Here is a 9,125-nt window from a genome sequence, read left to right as displayed (position 1 = left end):
ATAAAGATACAATAGCAAAAAGTCCTATTTATAGAGAACTAGTAACCTAAGGTTTACAAGAATGAGTAAATGACGTAAAAATCCACTTTCGGGGTTCACTTGGTGTGTGCTTGGGCTGAGCATTGAAGCTTTCATGTGTAGAGACTTTTCCTGGAGTTAAACGCCAGCTTTTGTGCCAGTTTGGGCGTTTAACTCCAATTTTTGTGCCAGTTCCGGCGTTAAACGCTGGGAATTCTGAAGCTGATTTGGAATGCCGGTTTGGGCCATCAATTCTTGGGCAAAGTATGGACTATTATATATTGCTGGAAAGCCCAGGATATCTAATTTCCAACTCAATTGAGAGCGCGCCGATTGGATTTCTGTAGCTTCAGAAAATCTACTTCGAATGAAGGAAGATCAGAATCCAATAACATCTGCAGTCCTTTTTCAGCCTCTGAATTAGATTTTTGCTCAGGTCCCTCAATTTCAGCCAGAAAATACCTGAAATCACAAAAAAACACACAAAATCATAGTAAAGTCCAGAAATGTAATTTTTAATTAAAAACTAATAAAAACATAATAAAAACTAACGAAAACATACTAAAAATATACTAAAAACAATGCCAAAAAGCGTATAAATTATCCGCTCATCATAACACCAAACTTAAATTGGTGCTTGTCCCAAGCAACTGAAAATCAAACAGGATAAAAAGAAGAGAATATACTATAAATTCCAAATTATCAATGAAACTTAGCTCCAATTAGATGAGCGGGACTAGTAGCTTTTTTTGCCTTTGAACAGTTTTGGCATCTCACTTTATCCTTTGAAGTTTAGAATGACTGGCATCCATAGAATTCAGATAGTGTTATTGATTCTCCTAGTATAGTATGTTGATTCTTGAACACAGCTACTTTATGAGTCTTGGCCGTGGCCCAAAGCATTCTGTTTTCCAGTATTACCACCGGATACATACATGCCACAGACACATAACTGGGTGAACCTTTTCAGATTATGACTCAGCTTTGCAAGAGTCCCCAATTAGAGGTGTCCAGGGTTCTTAAGCACACTCTTTTTGCTTTGGATGATGACTTTAACCGCTCAGTCTCAAGTTTTCACTTGACACCTTCATGCCACAAGCACATGGTTTGGGACAGCTTGCTTTAGCCGCTTAGGCCAGGATACTATTCTTGTAAGCCCTCCTATCCACTGATGCTCAAAGCCTTGGATCCTTTTTATTTTTACCCTTGCCTTTTGGTTTAGAGGGCTATTGGCTTTTTCTATTTTTTTGTATTCACTACTTTTTCTTGCTTCAAGAATCAATTTGATGATTTTTCAGATCCTAAATAACATTTCTCCTTTTCCATCGTTCTTTCAAGTGCCAACAAATTTAACATTCTTTAAACAACAAATTCAAAAGACATATGCACTGTTCAAGCATTCATTCAAAAAATAAAAAGTATTGTCACCACATCAAACTAATTCAACTAGTTTCAAAGATGAATTCGAAATCCTGTACTTCTTGTTCTTTTGTGATTAAAGCATTTTTCATTTAAGAGAGGTGATGGATTCATAGGACATTCATAGCTTTAAGACATGAACTTTAAATTTTATTAATCATGGAATAAGAACAAGACTCAAAAATAAATATAAGATAAGGCCAATAGTAGTAGAAAATAGAAAATTAAAAACAGAGATTTAAACGACTCTAAAATAGATTCCTAATGATAAAGGTTATCACAGAGTTAGGACTCAACAACCTTGATTTTGAGAAGTGGATGCTCCCTCAACTTGTGGGGTGTTTGACCCTTCAAGGGAGAGCTTCTGGCGCTTCAGCTCCTGTAGCTCACGCCCCTGCTTCTCTTGTTCCTTCAGCAATTTGCAGAGCATGCAGTTTTGATTCTGTTGTTCTTCCTTAATTTGTTCCATAGCTTCTTACAGCTTGGCAACAGATGCTTCTAGGCAAGCCCAGTAGTCAAATTCAGGAAGTTCAGGGAGAAATTACTGCGCCCTCCTTTTGATAGAGTTATCTTGCATTTGTCTTTCCATTGACTTCTTGGTGATTGGATGTTCAATTGGGATGAATTCATCTACTCCCATCCTCACCCCAGCATCTTTACATAGCAAAGAGATTAAGCTTGGGTAAGCCAGTTTGGCTTCAGTGGAGTTCTTGTTTGTAATTGTGTAAATCTCACAAGCAATCAGGTGATGAATCTCCACTTCTTTTCCCAGCATAATGCAATGAATGATCACTGCTCTCTTGACAGTGACCTCAGAACGGTTACTAGTGGGCAAAATAGAATGCCCAATGAAGTCTAACCAACCTCTTGCAACTGGTTTGAGGTCTCCCCTCTTGAGTTGGTTTGAGACACCTTTTAAATTGGTTATCCACTTAGTTCCAGGGAGGCATATATCCTCTAGAACTTGATACAACCCTTTATATGCTCTCACCATTCTCCTATTAAAGGATTCAGGATCATCTTGTAGTTGAGGCAGTTTGAAGACCTCTCTTATTTTGTCCAGATGGAAGTAAATAGTTCTCCCTCTGACCATCGTTCTGAAGGTATGGAAAGCAGTTCCAGTCATTCTCTGCTTATCTGACAACCACAGATTTGAGTAGAATTCCTGAACCATGTTTCTTCCAACCTTTGTCTCAGGATTGGCTAGAATTTCCCATCCTCTATTTCGAATTTGCTCTTGGACCACCGGATATTCATCTTCTTTCAGATCAAATTTAACTTCTGGGATCACTGATCTTAGACCCATTATTTTGTGGTAATGGTCTACATGTTCTTTGGTTAAGAACCTTTCTTTACTCCAATGATTCTTTGGAGTATTCTCTTTCTTGCCTCTTGCATTGGTTTATTTTCCTTTGGGAGCCATGGTCTTGATGAACCTTAGCCTAGTGATCACGGAAAAGCACACCAAACTTAGAGGTTTGCTTGCCCTCAAGCAAAAGAAAGGAAAAGGGAGAGAGAGGAGGAGAAGCAAATTCGAATGGTGAAGAGAGGGGGATGGCCGAATGTGTATTTATAAGGGAGGGGGAGGGATTTCGAGAGTTTTGAAAGAGATTTGAGAAGATATGGAAAGAATTTGAGAAAATACTTGAATTTGTGAAGAAGATTTGGAAAGGATTTGAAAAAGATTTGAGAAATAATTTAGAAAATTGTTGGACTTTTGAAATTTGAGGGTGAATGATGAAAATTTGTAACATGTTTATGTAGAAAATTATGGGTCAAAACATGAAAGTGTGAAAAAATTTGAAGTGGAAAGCAAAATCTCCTTCCCCTACCTTTCTGGTGTTAAACGCCCAGAATGGTATCCATTATGGCGTTTAACGCCCAGTTGGTGGCCATTATGGGTGTTTAATGCCCAGCCAGGTACCTGGCTGGCGTTAAACGCCAGAAACCCCTTTATCACTGGGCATTTTGCTGAACGCCCAGGATGCTGCAATTCTGGCATTAAATGCCCAGAATGGTGCCCATTCTAGCGTTTAACGCCCAAAATGGTGCCTTTACTGGCGTTTTCTTGCCAGCAAGCTCCTTTTCTCTGCTTTTTTCACTGAATCCTTCTATAACTCTGTGAATTCCTTCAATTTCGATGATCAACCTTGAAGAATATATATCAAACTTTTATTAAGTAAAACAAATAACCTGCTAATGACTGGGTTGCCTCCTAGCAAGCGCTTCTTTATTGTCTTTAGCTGGACCTTTACTGAGACTCATTCAAGCCTCAGTTTTGAGCATTCCTGCTCAAAAATTGCTTTCAAGATAATGTTTGATCCTCTGTCCATTAACAATGAACTTTTTGTCAGAATCAATATCCTGAAGCTCAACATATCCATATGGTGACACTCTTGTAATTACATACGGGCCCCTCCACCGGGATTTCAGTTTTCCTGGGAATAGTCTGAGCCTAGAGTTGAAGAGCAGAACTTTTTGTTCTGGCTCAAAGACTCTGGATGATAACTTCTTGTCATGCCACTTTTTTGCCTTTTCCTTATAAATTTTTGCATTTTCAAAGGCACTGAGTCTAAATTCCTCTAGCTCATTTAGTTGGAGCAATCTTTTTCACCAGCTAACTTAGCATCCAGGTTTAGGAATCTGGTTGCCCAGTAGGCTTTATGTTCCAGTTCCACGGGCAGATGACAGGCCTTGCCATGCACAAGTTGGTATGGAGAGGTTCCTATATGAGTCTTAAATGCTGTTCTGTATGCCCACAAAGCATCATCCAAGCTCTTTGCCCAATCCTTTCTACAGGCAATTACAGTCCGTTCCAGGATTCTTTTTAGCTCTCTATTAGAGACTTCGACTTGCCCATTTGTCTGTGGATGATACGGAGTTGCTACTTTGTGGCTAATTCCATATCGAACCATAGCAGAGTACAGCTGTTTATTGCAGAAATGAGTGCCCCCATCACTGATTAGTACTCTAGGAACACCAAACCTGCTGAAGATGTGTTTTTGGAGGAATTTTAGCATAGTCTTGGTATCATTATTGGGTATGGCAATTGCTTCTACCCATTTAGATACATAGTCTACTACCACCAGAATATAAGTGTTTGAATATGATGGTGGGAAGGGACCCATGAAGTCAATACCCCATACATCAAACAATTCAATCTCTAAGATCCCTTGTTGAGGCATGGCGTAACCATGAGGCAAGTTACCAGCTCTTTGGCAACTGTCACAGTTACGCACAAACTCTCGGGCATCCCTGTAGAGAGTAGGCCAGTAGAACCCGCATTGGAGGACTTTAGTGGCTGTTCGCTCACTTCCGAAATGTCCCCCGTACTGTGATCCATGGCAATGCCATAGGATCCTTTGTGCTTCCTCTCTAGGTACACATCTGCGGATCATTCTGTCTACACATCTCTTAAAGAGATATGGCTCATCCCATAGGTAGTATTTGGCATCTGAAATTAATTTTTTTCTTTGCACCCTGCTGTACTCTTGTGGTATGAACCTCACAGCTTTATAGTTTGCAATATCTGCAAACCATGGTTCTTCCTGAATGGCAAAGAGTTGCTCATCTAGAAAGGTCTCAGAGATCTCAGTAGAGGGGAGGGACGCCCCAGCTACTGGTTCTATTCGGGACAAGTGATCAGCTACTTGGTTCTCTGTCCCTTTTCTGTCTCTTATTTCTATATCAAACTCTTGTAGAAGCAACACCCATCTTATGAGCCTAGGTTTTGAATCCTGCTTTGTGAGTAAGTACTTAAGAGCAGCGTGGTCAGTGTACACAATCACTTTTGATCCTACTAAATAGGATCTAAACTTGTCAATGGCATAAACCACTGCAAGTAACTCTTTTTCCGTGGTTGTGTAACTCTTCTGTGCGTCATTTAGAACACGGCTAGCATAATAAATGACGTGCAGAAGCTTGTTGTGCCTCTGTCCCAACACTGCACCAATAGCATGGTCACTGGCATCACACATTAATTCGAATGGTAATGTCCAGTCTGGTGCAAAAATGATTGGTGCTGTGACCAGCTTGGCTTTCAGGGTCTCAAACGCCTGCAGACACTCTGTGTCAAACACAAATGGTGTGTCAGCCGCTAGCAGGTTGCTTAGAGGTTTTGCAATTTTTGAAAAATCTTTATAAACCTTCTATAGAATCCTGCATGCCCCAGAAAGCTTCTGATTGCCTTAACATTGGCAGGTGGTGGTAATTTTTCAATTACTTCTACCTTTGCTTGATCCACCTCTATTCCCTTGCTTGAAATTTTGTGTCCAAGGACAATTCCTTAGTCACCATAAAGTGACATTTCTCCCTGTTTAAGACCAGGTTAGTCTCTTGGCACCTTTTTAGGACATGTGCTAGATGATCAAGACAGGAGCTGAATGAGTCTCCAAATACTGAGAAGTCATCCATGAAGACTTCCAGGAACTTCTCTACCATATCAGAGAGGATGGATAGCATGCAGCTCTGAAAAGTTGCAGGTGCATTGCATAGACCAAAAGGCATTCTTCTGTAAGCAAATATGCCAGAAGGACAGGTGAATGCTGTTTTCTCTTGATCTTGAGGATCCACTGCAATTTGATTGTAGCCTGAATAGCCATCTAAAAAGCAGTAATAATAATGACCCGCTAGTCTTTCTAGCATCTGGTCTATCAATGGTAAAGGAAAATGATCCTTTCTGGTGGCTGTATTGAGCCTTCTGTAGTCAATACACATACGCCACCCTATAACTGTTCTTGTAGGAACCAGTTCATTCTTTTCATTATGAACCACTGTCATGCCTCCCTTCTTCGGGACAACTTGAACAGGGCTCACCCAGGGGCTATCAGAAATAGGATAAATAATCCCAGCCTCTAGTAACTTAGTGACCTCTTTCTGCACCACCTCCTTCATGGCTGGATTTAGCCGCCTTTGTGGTTGAACCACTAGCTTGGCATTATCCTCCAATAGGATCTTGTGCATGCATCTTGTTGGGCTAATGCCCTTAAGATGACTTATGGACCATCCAAGAGTTGTCTTGTGTGTCCTTAGCACTTGAATTAGTGCTTCCTCTTCCTGTGAATTTAAAGCAGAGCTTATGATCACTGGAAAAGTGTCACCTTCTCCCAGAAATGCATACTTCAGGGATGGTGGTAGTGGTTTGAGCTCAGGTTTGGGAGGCTTATCCTCTTCCTGAGGAATTTTCAGAGGTTTTTTTATTTCCTATGGTTCTTTCTGATCAGGCTGAACATCTTTAAAGATGTCCTCTAGCTCAGATTTGAGACTCTCAGTTATATTGATCTCTTCCACCAAAGAGTCAATAATATCAGCGCTCATGCAGTCATTTGATGTGTCTGGATGCTGCATAGCTTTGACAGCATTCAACTTGAACTCATCCTCATTGACTCTCAGGGTCATTTCCCCTTTTTGTACATCAATAAGAGTGCGTTCCATTGCTAGGAAGGGTCTTCCTAGGATGAGAGTTGCACTCTTGTGCTCCTCTATTTCCAGCACTACAAAGTCAGTGGGAAAGGCAAATGGCCCAACCTTGACAATCATGTCTTCAATTATGCCTGATGGATATTTAATGGAGCCATCAGCAAGTTGGAGACATATTCGGGTTGGTTTGACTTCTTCAGTCAACCCAAGCTTTCTGATAGTGGTTGCAGGTATTAGGTTGATACTTGCTCCAAGGTCACATAGGGCTGTCTTGGTACAAGCACATTCTAATGTGCATGGTATCATAAAGCTTCCTGGATCTTGAAGCTTCTCTGGTAAGCTTTTCAGAATGAATGCACTACATTCTTCATTGAGAAACACCTTTTTAGTTTCTCTCCAATCCTTCTTATGACTTAAGATCTCTTTCATGAATTTAGCATAAGAGGGTATTTGCTCAAGTGCCTTTGCAAACAGAATCTTTATTTCAAGAGTCCTGAGATAGTCTGCAAGGCGAGCAAATTGTTTATCATGTTCCGCTTGGCAGAGTTTCTGAGGATAAGGCATCTTGGCTTTATATTCTTCAACCTTAGTTGCTGCAGGTTTATTCCCTACAGAGGTGGTTGGAGAAGCCTTCTTAGAGGGGTTACTATCAGCACTCTCAAGTGTCTGATTCCTCAATGGCGTTTGAATGCCAGGACTGGGTGCAGGATGGGCATTTAACGCCAGCTTTTCACCCTTTTCTGGCGTTTGAACGCCAGAACTGGGCAGGGAATGGGCATTTAACGCCAACTTTTCCCCCTTTTCTGGCGTTTGAATGCCAGAAGTATTCCTCTCTGGGCTCTTACTGTCCTCAGAGGGATTTTGGGTAGTGGTTTGGTTATCCTCTGTCAGTTGTTCTTTTCTCGGCTTTCTGCTGCTTTGAGTTGATACATTCAATGTCTTTCCACTCCTTAATTTAATAGCTTGGCATTCTTTTGTTATCTGTTTAGATAGCTGCTGTCTTGTCTGATTCAATTGAGCTTCCATATTCTGGTTAGCATTTTTAGTTTCTTGGAGCATCTCTTTAAACTCTGCTAATTATTTTGTCATTAGGAGTAATTGTTGATTAAGTTCAACAATCTGTTCTTGAGGATTAGGATCAGTAGTTACTGCCATAGCTTCTTCTTTTATAGAGGACTCACTGCTCGAGTATAGATGTTGATTTCTAGCAACCGTATCTATGAGCTCTTGAGCCTCTTCAATCGTCTTTCTCATGTGTATAGATCCACCAGCTGAGTGATCTAAAGACATCTGAGCTTTTTCTGTAAGCCCATAGTAGAAGATGTCTAACTGTACCCACTTTGAAAACATTTCAGAGGGGCATTTCCTTAGCATACCTCTATACCTCTCCCAGACATTATAAAGGGATTCATTATCCTCTTGTTTAAAGCCTTGGATGTCCAGTCTTAGCTGTGTCATTCTTTTTGGAGGGTAAAATTGATTCAGGAATTTATCTGATAACTGTCTCCATGTTTTTATGCTTGCTGTGGGTTGATTATTCAACAACCTCTTAGCTTCATCTTTTATAGCAAATGGAAACAGTAACAATTTGTAGACATCCTGATCCACTTTTTTATCACGTACTGTGTCAGCAATTTGTAAGAACTGTGCCAGAAACTCAGTAGGTTCTTCCTGTGGAAGACCGAAATACTGGCAATTTTGCTGCACCATAATAATGAGTTGAGGATTTAGCTCAAAGATGCTTGCTTTAATGGGAGGTATACAGATGCTACTCCCATATGCAGTTGTAGTGGGGTTAGCATATGACCCCAGAGTCCTTCTGGACTGCTCAATTCGACTTAGGTCCATGATGGAGAATGGGAGATGATGTGGATATTATTTTATTCTATTATTATTTTTGAAAAAGATTATAAAAAATCAAACTTTTTTGAAATTAGAATTTTGACTTGACTAAAAAAAGATATGATTTTGAAAATTTGTGCAAAATTTCGAAAATTGCGAGTAAAACAAGGAAATGATATTTTTTTGATTTTTGAATTTTAATGAGGAAAGAGAAAAATAACAGAATGACACCAAACTTAAAGTTTCTAGAAATTCAAACACAAAGAAGACACTAAACTTAAAATATAAAACTAAACTCAAATAAAAGACTCTAAACCAACAAAAATAAAATATTCCTAATCGAAGCAACAAGATAAACTGTCAGTTGTCCAAACTCGAACAATCACCGGCAACGGCGCCAAAAACTTGTTGCACGAAATCACAATCAC

This window comes from Arachis hypogaea, chromosome 4 (assembly GCF_003086295.3).
Source record: "Arachis hypogaea cultivar Tifrunner chromosome 4, arahy.Tifrunner.gnm2.J5K5, whole genome shotgun sequence".
In the NCBI taxonomy this organism is placed as follows: Eukaryota; Viridiplantae; Streptophyta; class Magnoliopsida; order Fabales; family Fabaceae; genus Arachis; species Arachis hypogaea.
Note: the sequence above shows the minus strand (reverse complement) of the source record.